At 36.3% G+C, this 18119-nt stretch overlaps 1 protein-coding gene across 50 annotated transcripts in view; it reads left to right on the forward strand.

The window, feature by feature from the left end:
• Positions 1 to 18119, forward strand: part of MEF2A (myocyte enhancer factor 2A) — a 151701-nt gene that overhangs the window by 29127 nt on the left and 104455 nt on the right. For 33 of the 50 annotated variants that reach the window (XM_009250183.4, XM_054531019.2, XM_054531011.2 and 30 more), the window contains 1 exon segment: positions 3647 to 3728. The exons of 6 other annotated variants lie outside the window; for them this stretch is intronic. The gene's annotated coding sequence lies outside the window, so the exon portion shown is untranslated. 50 annotated transcript variants of the gene reach the window in all.

An 18119-nucleotide genomic window follows, 5' to 3' on the forward strand; every position in this document is an offset into this window, starting at 1 on the left:
GTTCTGGTAATTGTCATATAGAAACTCTAAATATATTTTAAAAGGTATTATGAAATTGTCAGTAATTGTAAATACTTCATGCAGGTGTCTACATGTTCATGGTCTCTATCATATATAGGTATTGATGTACAACATATATCTGAACCTGCTCAAATGTACTGGTCCTCTGAGACTGAGATTTGCTTTGCTGTCTTGAATCTATTGCTATAGTAGGCATTCATTTTTTTTCCACCTCTTTATTCAACAAAAGCATTTACTGAATTATGGTTATGTATAGCAGTTAAAAGCATTCCTGGATTCTAATCCTGGCTTCACCACTTTACTAGCTGAATACCTTGGGAAGTTGCTTCTTTAGTATTTGCGTTCCCTCTTGAGAATAGTAATGGGGTAATAATGAGGTTGTTGTTGGCATTACATCAGGTAATGACATGTAAAGCAATTAGTATGCTGATTAGCATATGATAAATACTCAGGTATTACTGCTGCTCTTGTAGTTGTTGTTATTACGTTAGGCTTTCCCTGGATGCACTCTCTATAGTTTTAATCTCCTTCCTCTGGCAGTACTTCCTTCCCTGCTTAATTTTTTTTTTTCTCATTAAGGACTTTTCCATCAGCCTACCACCTATATTATATATTCCTTATTCACCTTGTACTATAGGTCTCCCCACTAGAATGTAAGCTGTATGAAGTCAGGAATAGGGATAGGGATTGATTCCTAGCACCTAGAAAAGTGCCTGGAATATGTTGGATGCTTAGTGAAAATTTTCCAAATGAATTATATTGAATCCTGGGCCAGATATTGACTAGATATTGGGGATATAAAAAGAACAAAGTACAAAGTTCCTTCTTTTAAAAAAGCATATGGTATAATAGAGGAGACTCATACTTGTACAACTAACTACAATAATTTTACCCCCTGAGAGTGATGGTGATAGTTAAGGTGTACTGAAGATGGCGTCACAGAACGCGTCATTGAAGTGTACATTTGATCTGTATAAGAGACAAAGGGGAAAGTTATTTCCATGTGGAGGTAAAAACAAAGTTAAAGAGCTTAACAGTTGCAGCAATGGCTTGTTGTCTAGGTTAACAGTGTATGTCAATGGGTAGTCGAGGGAGATAGGGATAGCAATTAGAGGTCCAGGCTGTCTCCCTTTTAGATGGACGGAAGCAATGGGATTTGAAGGTTCAGTGTATGAAATTTGATGATAACTGACTCAGCACTAACATTCTAGTTTCGTTTTTTTTTTTTTGAAAGAGCGTGTCTCATAGATTATTGTAAAAGAACTATAAAAACTTGATTTTTTACAATGTTGTCTTTTAGAAACTACTTGAAAACTAGGTACAGCATACATCATCAATAACAGTACATTTATGTAATTGAGGAATGCATTTTGAGATGAGAATATGTACTGTGATATGTAACTATCAAATTTGTATTTAATCACTTGTTTGCCATAGGCCAAATAGCTAAATTTTGGCTTTACTTTGAATTATTGTATTTTAGAAGTTGGTAATGCAAACTAAATTTGAGGAATTTTTTTCTGCGTTTTAGTACAATTAGATTAAAAGCTGAAATTGGTGTTTTAAAGTAAGCTCCTTTTACCTTTGCAAAAAAAAAAAAAAAAAGCCTTGTTTATGTGTTTTTATGTCTTTTAAAGTTTGGGTTTTTAATACTTAATTTGTTAATATAAAAAGAATACTTGGCAGTTTGTGTTTTTCCTGCCCCCAGAGGAGGTGTCCGTTTCCAAATAGAAACAAAATCAGTGTCAGAATAATTAATACTGCTGAATCAGATTCAGAAGATTGGTGTTTCTGTGGATAAATTATCATTTTCATTTGATGAAATGGATTTACTTGGGGATTGGTTGAATCACCTGATCATGCAATTCTAAATTATTGTGTTAGCATTATAATTGATCCTGGCCAATAGGAGTGAGGAGAGAGATAGCTTTCCTTTTTCTACCTGAATGTCCTGCTCTATCTTCAAGCAAGAATGTAGCAGTGCTGGATTATTCTTTGTGCACCTAATCCATTGAGCAGTGTTCACTAGTTGTTGCGAGAAGTCAGGGACCCCAAACGGAGGGACTGGCTGAAGCCATGGCAGAAGAACATGGATTGTGAAGATCTCATGGACATTTATTAGTTGCCCAATTTAATACTTTTGTAATTTCTTATGCCTGTCTTAACTTTAATCTCTTAATCCTGTCAGCTGAGGAGGATGTATATCACCTCAGGACCCTGTAATAATTGCATTAACTGCACAAATTGTACAGCATGTGTGTTTGAGCAATATGAAATGTGGGCACCTTGAAAAAAAGAACAGGATAACAGCAATGTTTAGGAAACAAGAGAGATAACCTTAAACTCTGACCGCCATTGAGCTGGGCGGAACAGAGCTATATTTCTCTTCTTTCCAAAGCAAATGGGAGAAATATTGCTGAATTCTTTTTCTCAGCATGAAACATCCCTGAGAAAGAGAATGCGCACCTCGGGGTGGGTCTCTGAACTGGCCCCCCTGGGCGTGGTCGTCTCTTATGGTCGAGACTGCAGAGGTGAAATAGACTCCAGTCTCCCATAGCGCTCCCAGGCTCATTAGGAAGAGGAAATTCCCGCCTAATAAATTTTGATCAGACCGGTTGATCTCAAAACCCTGTCTCCTGATAAGATGTTATCAATGACAATGGTGCCTGAAACTTCATTAGCAATTTTAATTTCGCCCCGTCCTGTGGTCCTGTGATCTCGTGATCTCGCCCTGCCGCCACTTGCCTTGTGATATTCTATTACCTTGTGAAGTACTTGATGTCTGTGACCCACACCTATTCGCACACTCCCTCCCCTTTTGAAACTCCCTAATAAAAACTTGCTGGTTTTTGTGGCTTGTGGGGCATCACGGAACCTACCGACATGTGATGTGTCCCCGGGACGCCCAGCTTTAAAATTCTCTCTTTTGTACTCTGTCCCTTTATTTCTCAAGCTGGCCGACGCTTAAGGAAAATAGAAAAGAACCTACGTGAATATCGGGGCAGATTCCCCGATAACTAGTGTTCCTTTATTAATGTGAATTATAGACAGCCATCAGTCTTCTATTCATTTCTGTCATTTTGTATTAATTTCATTGTTCCATTTAAAAGATAGCTAGCTAGTGAAAATTACAAATATACACATTGTATTGAAATACAGGTATATTTTATGGTGATAACAATTATTTCACAATTTTCTTGATGAAAACAATATGGTGAACATTTTAAACTATTTAAGACAAGTTTAGTTTATTGAAACTAGTAAATTCAATAGGCTATACGCACAGTACACATAAATATAAAGCATAACATATGATACAGAGGATAGGAAAATGGGACCTAGGAAACCAATTTTTGAATCTCACGATGCAAAGAATATTACTGAACATTTGAGTAATACTTCCTGAAGAAAAAGGATTTGTAACAGTAGAAATACTCAGTTGGCTAACGTTTTGTTTTATTCCAAATAAATGACTTTTTAAAATTTAATTTTCATTTAACAGTATTTGTGGAGCTTTCTGCTAGGAATGGTGTTGAGTGCTAGAATTTTGTATAATTAAATGTATATTTAATTCAGTTTTGGAGTCAAGAACAATAACGCATCTCAATTTTTTTTCTTTTTTAAGGAATTGCATTTTGTGAAAAAAGAACAAGAATTTTCTGCAAGGATCATATCTAAGTGCACTTTTTGCTGATACTTCATTTCTAGTAAGACATTTTTTCTTTTCTATGTTAAGTAAATACAATGGAAATGTATTTTAAAAATCAGGCTCTTCTTGTGAGATTGAATGGCAGTTATTTTAGAGGTTTTCTTGGGAGCGAGGGGGGGGCTTAATTTAGACCAGTTAAGGAAATTTGTAAAATTCAGTTGAAATGCATAATATTGTGTAGTGGCAGTTTCTCTTATATTTTGTCTGATGCTGCTGAAATCATCTCATATTTTTTCATCTTTCACACTTCTTCCATATTCTCTATCAGTTAACCTCTATTTGAAGAAAGAAGAAAAAAAATTAAGTAGGTAGTTGGTAGTTAATGAGACAGTTAATAGGATGAAGGGAGAGTTGGGGGACATGAGTTTAATGACTTTGAATTTACTGCCTTAAATTAATGGGTTCATATTTGCAAAGCTCAGGAGGAGATTATTTTGATTAAAAAAATTACGTTGGCCTAGGTTAACATTCACAGTATCTCAGTAAGATGTGTAGTCCTCAAAAGTTTTCATGAGTGAAACCTTAACCTGAATTCCACCTTCTACTTAAAATGGAAAAGAAGTGAATTATATTAATGCTAGAATGTTTTAAAATAAGTAATTTTGAAAAATGTTAGGGGATATTCTTCACCGTGTTATAATAAGTTAACATTAGCATTTTAAATATTACATATCATTGATCCAGGCTGATGATTATGTCAGTAAAAATCTTGGAAAAGGTATCTTAAAAATTTTTATTTTGCCCATTTCAGGAATGCTTTTGCTACTTAACATAGGTCTAAGTTTTTTTCTTGAATAATTAAATAGTAGAAAGAAATGACATTTTACAAACTTAAAAAAATGAGTTCTTTGTTAAAGTATGATATTCTGACATCAGTTTCATATGGCTATATATTTTTCTTGTTATAACTTGACTGAAGAACAGCCCATTTAATGATTGATAATCTTTAGGAGACTAGGAGAAAAAGGCCTGTTTATCCAACTGATGCAAAGTACCTTCAGTTTAAAACTTGTGTATGTGTAGGTGGGATGGGAATAGTGGAGTTTAATTCTCATTTTAAAATGTAAACCTTGGTTAGTCTTCTGTAAATCTTTTTCTTTTCTCATCATTACAGTTGGCCCTCTCTACCCATAGGTTCCTCATCTGTGGATCAACCAACTGTGGATTAAAAAATACCCTATACTTCAAAACAATAAAAAATAATACACCAATAAAAAATTTTACATTGCATTAGGTATTATAAATATTCTAGAGATGATTCAAAATATAGGAGGATTTGTGTAGGTTGTATGCAAATACTGCACCATTTTTATATAAGAGACTTGAGTGTCCTAGGATTTTGGTATCCATGGGGGATCCTGGAACCAATTTCCCACTCCACAGATACTAAGCAAGGATTTTACTTACATTTCTCACCTGTTTGTTTTGTTCATTAACTGTTGGAAACTGAGTGATATGAGCTAAAGCACTCATGCCCTTAGCTGAGAACTCTGTACTTTCTCTGAACTTCAGTGATGGCTGTGGGTGTAACTTCAGATGTTATATTTTGAGTCATGTTTAAATTTTAGGGAATTCTCTACGCTGCTTCCTCTACTAGTCTCTAAGGATGTAGACAGTGTCTTATCCTTCATGACAGGCCTTCTATGGTTCTGTGGGTTGTGCCTGAGTTAATAACTACTTGCTTAGAAGTTACTCTTGAGTATTTAGATTGGAAATGCCCTTTCTTTTTGAATAGATTCGTATGTTAACTGGCGAAGCTCAGATTAGAGATTTTCTTTACAATTCTGCTGCAGTAGAAATTGGAGGTTTGTCATAGGGATTAGACAGAATTTCTCCTGGCTTTCCTTCATGTCTTGGAACTCCTTTGGACTACTACGTTGAGGTTAGTGATCCATTTTGAATTAATTTTTGTATATGGTGTGAGGTAAGGGTTGAAGTTTATTTCTTTGAATATAGATATCATATTGTTTCAGCAGTTTTTTTGAAAACATTATATTTTCCCCTGTTGAATTATCATGGCACCATTGTTGAAAATTAATTGGCCATTATGTGTGGGTCTGTTTCAGGACTCTGTTCTGTTGATCTATATATCCTTATGACAGTGCTTCACTGTCTTGATTACTGAAGCTTTATAGTAAATCTTAAAATCTGGTAATGTAAATCCTCTAAGTTTGTTCTTCTGTTTCAAAGTTGTTTCTTCTATTCTGGATCCTTTTTATTTTTCTATGTAGTTTAGAATCAGCTTTTTAATTTCTACAAAAAAAACCTAACAGGATCTTGATTATGAATGTTTTTACCCTAGAGATCAATTTGGGAGAATTGACCTCTTAAGGATATTGAATCTTATTAATGCGTGAGCTTGGTACCTCTATTCATTTAAGTCATCTTTACTTTTTCTCAGCAGTGTCTTGTAGTTTTCAGTGCAATGGTCTGACACATAGTTTGTTAAATTCATCTCTAATTATTTTAATTTTGTTATTATAAATGGGAATTTAAAAGAATATCAGTTTCCAATTGATTGATGCTAGTTTACAGAGATAGAATTGATTTTTATATAAAACTTTATAATTTGTAATATTGCTAAATTAATTATTAGTGCTAGTGGCTTTTTTGTAGATTTCTTCAAATCGTCTGTGTAGATCATTATCTTCTCTGTGAATAAAGACTATCTTATTTCCTCCATTTAAATTTATGCACCTTTTATTACTTTTGCTTGCTTTATTACACTGGTTAGTAGTCCCAGTGCAATGTTGAATAGAAGTGGTGAGAACTAACATCCTTGCCTTGCTTCTGATCTTAGGTGGAAAACTTTTGAGTTTTTCACCAGGTCTTGGTAAGAGTTTTTTTTTTTTTTTTCCTTTTTATGAGTAGGTGTTGAATTTTGGCCAAATGTTTTTTCTGCATCTATTGATATGGTCACCTACCTCCCCTCCTGTTTGTCTATGCATATGGTCAGTTACATTGATTGATTTTAAATATTGAACCAACCATTCATGTATTCTTTGGATAATTATCACTTGGTCATGATGTGTTATACTTTTTGTATATTGCTGGATTCACTTGCTAAAATTGCATTGACTCTTTTAAAAAGTCTACATTCATAGAAGGCATTGGATTATAGTTTTTGTCTGTTTTGTGTGTGTGTGTGTGTGTGTGTGTGTGTCAGGGTAATGCTGGTCTCAGAATGAGTTAAAATTTCTTGTTCTTGAAGAATTTGCATAGAATTGATGTTATTTCTTCTTTAGGTGTTTGGTAGAATTCACCAATGAAGACCTCTGGACCTGGAGGTTCTTTGTGGGAAGGTTTTAAACTGTTACCGGCGGTGAATCTGCGTGGGTCTGCGGCAACCTCAGTTCTTGCCTTCTCAGAAGAAAGAATTCGACTGAGGGGTATAAGGCAGAAGGAGAGACCGAGGCAAGTTTTAGAGCAGGAGTGAACGTTTGTTAAAAAGCTTTAGAGCAGAAATGAAAGGAAGTAAAGAACACTTGGAAGAGGGCCAAGTGGAGATCAGTGCGTGCTTTGACCTTTGACTCAGGGTTTTATATGTTGGCATACTTCTGGGGTCTTGTGTCCCTTCTGCCCTGATTCTTCCCTTGGGGTGGGCTGTCTGCATTCACAGTGGCCTAGCACTTGGGAGGGGAGCCTGTGCAGTGTGTTTACTGAAGTTTTATGTATGCTTCCTTGAGGTATTCTTCCCTTACCAGTCCAATGTCCCTAGGAAGTCATATACCACTTAAACGCCACCATTTTGCCTCTTAATGCGCATGCTGGAGCCCATACGTCCAACTCCTGAGATGTTATAGAGGGAAGCTGCTGATCACCAGCTTCAGGTGTTTTCTATCTGTTGGGAGACTGCCTTTCACTGGCTTGGGCCGCGACCAATTATCATTTTAGAGAGACAGTTTAACAACCGCCTGACCGTCACCTGGTGGTTGCCTGACATTCCTGGTGTATGTGTGTAGGGGTGGGGAGCTTTTCCGGTGTGTGTGTGTGTGTGTGTGTGTGTGTGTGTGTGTCTGTAGGGGTGGGGAGCTTTTCCTGCCCTGCTCGTGTGTGTGTGTGTGTGTGTGTGTGTGTGTGTGTGTGTGTGTGTGTGTGTGTGTGTGTCTGTAGGGGTGGGGAGCTTTTCTTGTCCTGCTCATGTCTCTGTGTGTGCGTGCGTGTGTGTGTGTGTGTGTGTGTGTGTAGAGAGACAGTTTAACAACCGCCTGACCGTCACCTGGTGGTTGCCTGACATTCCTGGTGTATGTGTGTAGGGGTGGGGAGCTTTTCCGGTGTGTGTGTGTGTGTGTGTGTGTGTGTGTAGGGGTGGGGAGCTTTTCCTGCCCTGCTCGTGTGTGTGTGTGTGTGTGTGTGTGTGTGTGTCTGTAGGGGTGGGGAGCTTTTCTTGTCCTGCTCATGTCTCTGTGTGTGCGTGTGTGTGTGTGTGTGTGTGTGTGTGTGTGTGTGTGTGTAGAGGTGGGGAGCTTTTCGTGCCGTGCTCATGTCTGACTAGCTACCTACTGTAACAAAACTATGAATTTGGTTTCCTTAACTGATACAGGGCTATTTGGATTTATGTTAATTCTTGTTAAATAAGCTTTAGTTGTTTGTTTTTCAAGGAATTTGTCTATTTTATGTAAGTTGTCTAATTTATTGGCACAAAGTTGTATTTTAGAATCCCTATTCTTTTACATTTGAAGAATCTGTAGTGATATCCCCTCTTTTGTTGCTGATATTTGGAAACTTCCTTCTTTTTCTGAAAGAGTATTTAATCTTTTAATTTTCCTTTGTTTGCATCCTACAAAGTTAGTAATGTGTGTTCATTTACATGGAGTTCAGAGTATTTTAAAATTTCGATTGTGATTTTTTTTCCTTGACCCACGTCATTTTCAAATATTTGGTTAATTTTCCAGATTTCTTTCTCTTACAGGTTTCTAATTTAATTCTACTGTTGTCCAAGAACATACTTTGTGTGATGTAAGTTCTTGTCAACTTGTTGAGATTTATTATAAGGCACAGTTGTGGTGGTCTGTGTTAGTAAATTTTTTTTTTTTTTTTTTCAAAGACAGTCTCACTCTGTTACCGAGGCTGGAGTGCAGTGGCGTAATCTTGCCTCACTACAACCTCCACCTTCTGGGTACGAGCAATCCTCTGACCTCAGCCTCCTGATTAGCTGGGACTGTAGGCACGCAGCCATCACACCTGGCTGATTTTGTGTGTGTGTGTGTGTGTTTGGTAGAGACGGGGTTTTGCCATGTTGGCCAGGCTGGTCTCGGACTGCTGACCTCAAGTGATCTGTCTGCCTTGGCCTCCCAAAGTGCTGGGATTACAGGTGTGAGCCACCATGCCCAGCCAGTGTTAGTAAATGTTTTGTGTGTACTTAAGAAGAATGTGTTGAGTGGAGTTTTCTAAAAATGTTAACTAGGTCAGATTGGTTGATAGTGTTCTTTAAGACTTCTTTGTCCCTTTTGATTTTCTGTTTGTTTCAATAATTTCTGAGAGAGGAATGTTCAATATTCAACTTTAATTGTGGATTTATTTTTCCTTTTACTAGTTCATGTATTTGGAGGCTCTGTTACTAGGTGCATGCGTAATAAGGGTTTTTATGTTTTCTTGATGAATTAGGTCTTTGTCACTGTTAAATTTTGTGGAATAGTTTGTGAGATAGTTTGCATAGTTTCTGACAAAAAGTCTGCTGTTCTTACCTTTTGTTCCCAGTATGTAAGTTTTCTATTTTCTTTGGCTACTCTTAAGATTTTATTACTGGGTTTTAGTCATTTGATTATGATGGGCCTTGTATGGTTTTCTTTGCAATAATGCTGCCTAGATTTTTTAGTTTATTGTTTAAAACCAAATTTGGAAATGTTTGGCCACTATTTCTTCAAATATCCCACTTTAGGTTTTTGTTTTTGTTTCCCCTGTAATTTTAGTTATATATTTGAAATATTGTCTGTCTTGGCACTGATACTGCTTTTGTTTTTCATTCTTTTCTTTCTGTCTGTGCTTTATTGGTTGATTAATAGTACCATGCCTTCAAGTTCACTGATCTTTTCTTCTGCATTGAATAATCCCATCCAGGGTGTTTTTAATTTCTGAAAATCATTTTTCATCTCTGGAAGTTCTATTTCTTCCATTATTCTCTTCATGTTCTTATTTTTCTTTACCTTCTGTAACATACCAAGTTTATTTATAATCTTTTTTAATGTCCTTGTCAGTTCTGTTAACTTTATCATTTTTGGATCTCTTCATATTGATTGACTTTTATTACATGGACCACATTTTTTTGCCTCTTCTCATTCCCTATAATGGTAGGATGCTGGATATTGTGGTTTGACATTGTTGGGCGAAGGGTTTTTTTTTTTTTTTTTTGGTATCTTCTATATAGTGTTGGACTTTGTTTTTGTACATATATAAGTTAGTGTCAGCTGAATCTTTTTGTTTAAGCTTGTCAGAGTTGGTCCAGAGAAGCCTTTTTCGTGGGGTTAATTTACTGCCCATTAAGGTTATATCCTTTTGAGGGCTATACTCCATGCCCTTCTGAGGATTATTCTCAATTCAAAGTAATCCCAATCAGTATTCCAAAAGTTTTGTTAGTTTGTCTGTTTTTGTTGGAGACAGAGTCTTGCTCTGTCGCTCATCCTGGAGTACAGTGGTGTGATCTCTGCTCACTGCAACCTCCACCTCCCAGGTTCAAGCTGTTCTCTTGCCTCATCCTCCCAAGCAGCTGGGACTACAGTCACGCATCACCACACCCAGCTATTTTTTTTTGTATTTTTAGTAGAGACGGGGTTTTGCCATGCTGGCCAGGCTGGTCTCGAACTCCTGGCCTCAAGAGATCTGGCTGCTTCAGTCTCCCAAAGTGCTGGAATTACAGGTGTGAGCTGCTGCGTCCTGCCTCTCTTCCACTTTTAAAGATGTGTTCACTTTGAGCCAACCCAGATAATCCAAATTAATTTACCTATTTTAAGGACAAATGGTTACCAACTTTAATTCCATCTGCAACCTTAATTCTCCTTTTCCATGTAATGTAACATATTCACAGGTTCTGGCAATTTAGGATGTGGTTGTCTTTCCTGCGTAACTATTCTGCCTATCCCAACTTCCAAAGTTGAACTATATTGTGCAAGGTGGATATCCAAGCTACCAACTTATGTTGAAAGCTTAGATTTGTTCAACACATTTACAGACATTACATTCTTCTTTATGCCTGAAAGGTAAACCTTGTACATAAAGCATGAACAAGTAAATTGGTATGCTTTTTTGTAGGATTCTTGGCTCAGGGCCTAAGGAGCTTTACAGTACTTTTAAGATTTTAGATTTAAAAAAAAAAAAGGGGGGGGGTGCTGGGTGCAGTGGCTCGTGTCTGTAATGCCAGCACCTTGGGCGTCCAAAGGTGGGTGGATTGCCTGAGCCTGGGAGTTCAAGACTAGCTTGGGCAACACAGCAAAACCCTGTCTCTACAAAAAATACAAAATTAGCCAGGCATGGTGGCGCATGCCTGTAGTCGCAGCCACTCAGCAGGCTTAGGCAGGAGGATCACTTGAGACCGGGAGGCAGAGGTTGCAGTGAGCCGAGATCATGCCCTGTGTTGGATTTTAAAGGAAATTTTGTTGCCCAAGAATAGCTAAAGTAGTCTTGAAAGAAGATCAAAGTGGAAGAACTTTCTCTATTAAAAACTTATATAAATCTACAGTCATTGATTTCGTGAAATAAAGCCACAAGGATAAACAAAAGAAATTAAATGCCTGGAAAAGAGTTCACATGTACACGGACACTTGCTTTATGACAAAACACACACTTTAGAGTAGTAGGGAAAGAATTATTCAATAAATCATCCTGGAACAAGTGATAACCTATATGGAAATAAATGACTTATGTTCCATACCATATGCAAACGTCAGTTTAAGAATGATTTGTATATTTCAACATGAAAGACAAAACTGAAACTTTTGGAAGCTAATATAGATGAACAGGTTCATGCTCTTTGGCTAGGAAAATATTTCTTAAATCAAAACGGCAAATATTAAAAAATTGATAATTTTGACTACTTTAAAATTAAGAAATTTTGTTCTTCCAAAGTCACCATTTAGAAAAAAGAGGCAAGTCAGAGTGGAAAAGATATTTGCAGTACCTTTAACAGACAAAAGACATGTATCAGAATATTCAAAGCGCTTCTACAAATCAATGTGACAGAGACAATCCAGTAGAAAAATGGGCAAGAGGCATGAAAAATACTTCACAAAAGAAATTCAGATATTTAAGAAACGTGGAAAAAAAAGTGCTTAACCTTATTAATAATCTGGGAAATGCGAATTAAAACTAGGCTCCACCATATGCCCACTAGAATGGCTGAAATTTTAAAAAGAGATTTATAGTATAAGTTTTTGAGAGGATGTTAGGTTATGGGAACTCAGCCACTTTAAGAAACATCTTGACATTTACATACCCTGTGACCCATTAATTTCTTTTCATGGGTATACACTTGAGTAATACATGTACGTGTGTGGAGAGATGTATTAAAGAACGTTGGTAGCTGTTTGTAATAGCCTCACACTCAACATGATGTTCATCATAGTTGGCTACATAAATAAACTCATGATACATTCATACAGTGGAGTACTTTACAGCTGTAAAAATGGAAGAACTATAGCTATGGATAAATATCACAAGATGTTTCTCAAATGAAGCCAGAAATCACACATTATGTGTGATTCCACTGATATAACGTGAAAACAAAACATGCAAAAATAAAACAGGTAAAATAAGCTATGATGTTTAGGGATCTGTGCTGATGCCGTGAAATGGAAAATGAATAACAACAACAACAAAAAAAGAGAGTTGCTACCACAATAATCAGGAAAATAGTTGACTCCTAGCTGTGGTGGAGGAGGGATTTAATGATTGTTGAATAGTGGGTGATTTTAGGAGTGCTCATATTCTCTAAGATCTGAATTGTAGCTTGAGTTTGTAATCGGTCCTTGAATTGTGAATTTTTGTTTTATGTATTTTTACATCTCTGATATATACTCAAAATCATATTTGACTGAATAAATATCGATAAGGTTAGACTTAGAGCAGCATTTATACACAGATTTGATTCAGATGATATGAAGTTAAAAGGTTTTAATATATTTGATATTTGAATCATGATGTAGAGAACCGAGATTATTTCTAGTAGTGATAATTCGTCTTTTTGTATGATTTAATTATTTGTAAAACATTTTTCCCCCAGTAGTTATGACATCCTGAGAAGTATTTGAGATAGGCATAAGTGTCTGCATTTTACAAATGAGGGAGCATTAATTTTGAGAGTGAGTTGTTGGTGGTAGAGGATTAGAATCTCATTTTCATTTCTGTGCCTTGCCTTGCTGTATCCTTTATTTCTCTTTTGTGTCTCATGTGAAGACAGGATGTTGTTCTTTATGTAGGTGTAATTAATCTGAGAATGAAAGAGCATGGATGGAGGGGCTCTCCTCTTAACAGGGCAGTTTACAAAGTCTCCTTTCTAATGATTTTCATAATACTATGCTTATCTCTAAGGAGTTCAAGGTGCCCTGTGATTATATCGTCAATTCTTATAATTTCCTGTAGGAGTTTTGAGCCATAGTCTTCCTGTGCTTTGTAGAAATGAATTGAGGTAGTACAAGACATGAATCACTGAAAATCAAATTATAATTCATTGATATATTTGATATTTTATAGACTGGTCATCCAGATAAAAATTTTGAAGTTAGTAGTTTGGATGATTTACCATGATCAACTAATGGTTTATGTAGTTTTAAAATAATCGTATGTCCTGTTTAAGGAAGCCCAACTTAAAAAAACTTTGAACTTCTTCAGCAGTTAAGTGAAGGGAGTGATTATTGACATTACAAAAAAAAATTACTTACAGCTTTAATCAAATTTAGTTAATTTCACTGTGAATGTAAGGTACTTGCACTATATTTGCTATTCATTGTATGAAACATGTTGCATATTTCACTAATAGGAATAGGCTGTAAACAGTTTACCCTTAAGCTTCTTTTATTTTTCAACATTCAGCTTTGAATGTCTCTAATCTAAAAACACTGTGTGGAAGCATACAAAAATATATAACTTGTTATTAATCAGAGAAATCCAAATTAAAATAGAAAGATGCCATCTTTTAAACAATGTTTTAGATTTTTAGATGAATTCTCCCCTCCTCCCATCCTGTTTTTGTTTTGGTGTATTGACTGTTTTACCTAAAACATAAAAAGTAAACACATGATAAAAAGTGATATTTTGGGCGAGCGTGGTGGCTTACGCCTGTAATGTCAGCATTTTGGGAGGCCGAGGTGGGTGGATCACCTGAGGTCAGGAGTTCGAGACCCAGCCTGGCCAACATGGTGAAACCCCATCTCTACTAAAAATACAAAAAGTTAGCTGGGCGTGATGGCAGTCGTCTGTAATCCCAGCTACTTGGGAGGCTGAGGCAGGGGAATCACTCGAACCCGAGATGTGGAGGTTGCAGTGAGTTGAGATCGTGCCATTGGACTCCAGCCAGTGAAACTCCATCTCAAAAAAAAAAAAAAAAAAAAAAAAAGGTGCTATTTTGTTGTTTTGATTTTAGGCAAAGGTACCAATATTCAGTATTTCAGTTCTCTTAACTTTTCTAACAAGTAGATAGTTTAGAGGTGTCATAGCTAGACCACAGCTAGTCTTTGCGAAGTTGGAAAACGCCCCTCTGATTTTAAGTAAATAGTGGCTTCTGCTAGGGTTAAGGTGTTAGACAGTGGAAGACAAGTTGGCTTTCAGACCCCACCTGCTCACTCTTGGCCCCAGGCCCATGTGCATGGCACGACATTGTTCATAATGGCTTTGGGTCATAGTGATTTCTTGACCTCTTCTAGTTAGTAAGGGATTATTTTTCTCAATGCTGTGTGTATTTTTGTACGTTTATTGATCTTATTTCTTGAATCAGATGTTAGTATTTTTGAATTTTACCTAAAAATGTATAATAACCTAATTTAATTCAGAACTTCATAAAATTAGTGTGAGTATTTGTAGGGTGTGTTCTGCCTTTATGAAAGTTACATAAAGCCAAACTGCACTTTCAAGTAATGACCATAAGTCTATGAGCTTTATATTCAAAATACAGTTTATGTTTTTGTTATGGAATCATTTCTTTATAGCTGTGATTGTGTTCATACGACATAATGTTGTATTTTAAAAACGTATGATAATATAGCATGTACAATTCAGGCTCAAATGGAATACCTTAGTCATTTTCCATAAAATAACAGCTTATGATAGTCTCAGGCTAATTTAGAATTTGGATTTTGCCTAGATTTAATTGTAAACATTAATTAAAAAGTCTTAGTTTAGTGGGAACAAAGAAAAATTATCTTATATTAAAAGTAATTAGAAGATAATTCCATAAGGGTAAAGAATCTGCCATTGTGTTACAAATTATAGGATAATTCTCCTCAAGCTTGACAAAGAGAGTATACAGTATGAGTGGGTTTTTATTTATATATTTTATAAGAAAATATATGGCATCATTTTTGTGTGTGGAATGTAGTTGCCTTGTCTCATATTAAAATTGGGATTAAAACTAATTGGCATTTCTTGATTCTGGTTTTTCACTATCTTTTAGCAAAGTAGACAGCCACTTGGGTTTCTTACTTAGATCCATTTTTTTTCGTTCAGTATGAGTGGGTTTTTATTTATATATTTTATAAGAAAATATATGGCATCATTTTTGTGTGTGGAATGTAGTTGGCCTTGTCTCATATTAAAATTGGGATTAAAACTAATTGGCATTTCTTGATTCTGGTTTTTCACGATCTTTTAGCAAAGTAGACAGCCACTTGGGTTTCTTACTTAGATCCATTTTTTTTCGTTCTAGTAGATACTATTTAGAGGACCCAGGGTATCATATTTAAATACAGTAAAAATTTTAAATTAACCATCTTTTATATTACCGGAAGTGTTTGAAATCAAGAATCGTGTAGAGCACTGGCAGTGAACAATCCAAAAATGAAATTATGAAAATTATATTTATAGTATTGTCAAAATAATACAGTTCTTAGGAATAAATTTCACAAAAGACACAGAGTACCTGTACAGTGAAAACTACAAAGTATCATTGACAGAAATTAAAGAAGACCTAAATAAATGCAAAGACGTACCATCGTTATTGATTGGCAGATTTAATCTTGTTAAGATTACAGTCATCCCAAATTAATCAACATATTTAACACAATTCCTATCAAAGTCCAGCTGGTCTCCCTCCCCCCCCAGAAATTGACAAACTGATCCTAAAATTCATACGGAAATTGAAGATACCTAGAATAGCCAAAACAATCTTTAAAAAGGATAAAGTTGGAGGCCTCCCACTTTTGAATTTGAGAATTTACTACAAAGCTACTGTAACCTAGACAGTATGTTACTGGCATAAGGATAAACAGATCAGTGGGACAGAATTAAGAGTCTAGAAATAAACCCATGCATTTATGGCCAATTGATTTTTTAAAATTTTTTTTTTTTTTTTTTTTTTACAATGGTGCCAAGACAGTTCAATGGAGGGAAATAGCCTTTTTAACAAATGGTGTTCAGACCCCTAACACTATATACAAAAATTGGCTCAAAGTGGATCAAGTACTTAATGTAAGAGCTAAAACTATATAGGCTAAGTCTTCATGATCCTGAATTTGGCAATGGTTTCTTAGAAATAACATCAGAAGTAGAAATAACCAAAGAGGAAGTAGGTAAATTGGACTTCAGCAAAATTAAAAACATTTTGCTTCTAGGGACACTATCAAGAAAATGAGGCCGGGTGTGTTGGCTCATGCTTATAATCCCAGCACTTTGGGAGGCCGAGGTGGGTGGATCACTTGAGGTCAGGAGTTCGAGACCAACTTGGACAACATGATGAAACCCCATCCCTACTAAAAATACAGAAATTAGCCAGGCGTGGTGGCAGGGACTTGTAATCCCAGCTACTCAGGAGGCTGAGACAGGAGCATCACTTGAACTTGGGAGGTGGAGGTTGCACTGAGCTGAGAATGTGCCACTGGACTCCAGCCTGGGTGACAGAACGAGACTCTGTCTCAAAAACAAAACAAAACAAAACTTGAGTGGGAGAAGGTATTTACAGATCATATATTTGTAAGCATTAGTATCCAGAATATATGAACTCTTACATCTCAACAATGAAAAGACAGTAACCCAACTTCAAAAAGGATTTTCTCCGAAGAAGATAAATAAATGACCAATAGGCACATGAAAAGATGCTTAATGTTATAGTTGTTAGGGAAATGCAGAATTAAAACCACAACATAAAACCACAGCAAGATACCACTTCACACCCACCAAGATGGCATAATAAAAAAGACAGAAAATAAGTGTTGGAGAGAATGTGGAGAAATTAGTATCCTCATACTTTGCTGGTGGGAATGTGAAATGCTTCAGACTCCTTAGCGAGTAGTCTGGCAGTTCCTCCAAAAGTTAAATGTTGTTACCATATGACCCAGCAATTCTGCTCCTAGCAATATATCTGGTAGAATTGAAAGTGTATGTCTGCACAAAAACTTGTGCACCATTATTCATAGCAGCATTATTCATAATAGTCAAAGTGGAATCAACTCAGATGTCCATCACCTGATGAATGGGTAAATGAAATGTGGTATGTCCATACAGTACAATATTATTCAGCCAAAAAAGAATGAAGTACTGATTAATGTTGTAACCTAGATGAACCTTGGAAACATCATGTTAAGTGAGAGAAGCCAGACGCAGAAAGCTACAGATTGTATAATTGTATATTTCCAGAATAGGCGAATTCCATAGAGACAGAAAGTAGATTAGTATTTGCTGGGGACTAGGGAGACGAAGGAATGGGGAATGCCCGCTAATGAGTATCAAATTTCTTTTTGGGATGATAAAAATGTTCTATAATTAGATAGTGTTAATAGTTGCACTGCTTTGTGAATACAATTTTTAAAAAAACACTGGGCCGGGCGCGGTGGCTCACGCCTGTAATCCCAGCACTTTGGGAGGCCGAGACGGGTGGATCACGAGGTCAGGAGATCGAGACTACCCTGGCTAACAGGGTGAAACCCTATTTCTACTAAAAAATACAAAAAAAATTAGCTGGACGTGGTGGTGGGCGCCTATAGTCCCAGCTACTCAGGAGGCTGAGGCAGGAGAATGGCATGAACCCGGGAGGCGGAGCTTGCAGTGAGCCGAGATCACACTGCTCACTCCAGCCTGGATGATAGAGTGAGACTCCGTCTCAGAAAAACAAACAAAACACTGAATTATTCACTTTTAAAAGGTGAGTTTTACGGTATATGAATACCATTCACATACCATATTTAAACTCAATTTAAAAATCATATAGAATTGAAGACACCACCCTGAACAACACAGTGGGACCCCATTT

The sequence above is a fragment of the Pongo abelii genome, chromosome 16 (genome assembly GCF_028885655.2).
Source record: "Pongo abelii isolate AG06213 chromosome 16, NHGRI_mPonAbe1-v2.0_pri, whole genome shotgun sequence".
In the NCBI taxonomy this organism is placed as follows: Eukaryota; Metazoa; Chordata; class Mammalia; order Primates; family Hominidae; genus Pongo; species Pongo abelii.